Source organism: Myotis davidii, unplaced genomic scaffold (genome assembly GCF_000327345.1).
Source record: "Myotis davidii unplaced genomic scaffold, ASM32734v1 scaffold77, whole genome shotgun sequence".
Taxonomy (NCBI): Eukaryota; Metazoa; Chordata; class Mammalia; order Chiroptera; family Vespertilionidae; genus Myotis; species Myotis davidii.
The window spans coordinates 6,233,712-6,234,203 of NW_006289713.1; the positions used below are offsets into that span (position 1 = coordinate 6,233,712).

The 492-nt window shown below is 47.0% G+C and overlaps 1 protein-coding gene across 1 annotated transcript in view; it reads right to left on the bottom strand.

Moving 5' to 3' along the window:
- WFDC1 (WAP four-disulfide core domain 1) overlaps positions 1 to 492 on the bottom strand; it is a 23,324-nt gene that overhangs the window by 1,905 nt on the left and 20,927 nt on the right. The gene's annotated exons all lie outside the window — the stretch shown is intronic.

The window sequence follows — 492 nt, forward strand, 5'->3', positions numbered from 1 at the left end:
CTAAAGGACGTAGGAGGTGTACACCCCATGAGAGCAGGAACTCTGCTCTCTTCACTGCGTCACCCCCACAGCTCCCAGCCCTCTGCAGGTGCCGTGCGTGACTGTTGAGCACCTGGGTGCCTGGTGCCTGCCTATCAGAGAGCTGGCCCTCGAAAGAATCGTGTGACAGAGGGAGGGACAGATGTCATGGGACAATGGAGGACTTGTCTGCCTGTTCATGGATGCATTAAGGCAAAAGACTAGAAAGGGGATGGGAAGGCAAGTTACAACTAGTTGAGTCTTTGGATGTAGGTCTAGAGCAGTGGTTCTCAACCTTCCTACTGCCGCAACCCTTTAATACAGTTCCTCATGTTGTGGTGACCCCCAACCATAAAATTATTTTCGTTGCTACTTCATAGCTATCATTTTGCTACTGTTATGAATCGTCATGTAAATATCTCTGATATGCAGGATGTATTTTCAATGTTACAAATTGAACATAATTAAAGCATA